This window comes from Acinonyx jubatus, chromosome B2 (genome assembly GCF_027475565.1).
Source record: "Acinonyx jubatus isolate Ajub_Pintada_27869175 chromosome B2, VMU_Ajub_asm_v1.0, whole genome shotgun sequence".
Classification (NCBI taxonomy): Eukaryota; Metazoa; Chordata; class Mammalia; order Carnivora; family Felidae; genus Acinonyx; species Acinonyx jubatus.
The window spans coordinates 75,658,807-75,659,596 of record NC_069385.1 but is presented as its reverse complement, the minus strand read 5'-3'; positions in this window follow the sequence as shown (position 1 = coordinate 75,659,596).

Here is a 790-nt window from a genome sequence, read left to right as displayed (position 1 = left end):
ACAGCAGTTTTGCCTTCCCAGTCCTTATTACAATCATAAGTAAATATGTAATTATTTGTTTAATTTATGTTTTTCCTGATAGACTGTAAACAAATTGATGATAGGGATGTTGTCTCATGTCTGCCCTGTTCATTACTATGTCCCCAGTGGCTGGCACAATATTTGTTGAATGTACAAAGCATGCTTAAAATGGGTGGGTGGGAGGAGGGAATTCATGTTGTTGGGCTAGGTGGAAAGAGTGTACCAGATTAGGATGGGAAAGTGATGATGAAAAGTATTTCCCTGAATGAACTTAATATACTATTAAGTTAAATGGCTGGGATGGAAAGACCATTAAGATTCTTAAGTAACTCTTTTAGGGTATATTCTTCCCATGGACTGATATATAGCTAGCAATGAGTCTCCTTAAATAATGATTATAGACTAGAACATGTAGATATTGGTGTTCTTCTCCAAACATTCCAGTTCCCCCAACACTTTGCTACTGTCTTAAAGTTGGGTGTGGCCATGTGATCCTCTTTGGCTCATGAACTAAGTGAATACAGGATGTGCCACTTCTGGCAAGAAGCTTTAAGAGTCACCACACAATTGGTCACCTTTCTTTTTCTGTTTGCCACAGTTTCTGGCAGTGCTTCAGGAAGCAGCCAGTCTGTTAGCAAGACCCTGAGTGGGCATGACATGGAGCTCTCAGTTGACCCATTAAGGATGTAGAGTAATTCATCTCTACTTGATTAAGTCACTGAAACTATGGGTGATTTTTCACAGAATAACCTATCTTGAATGATAAGAA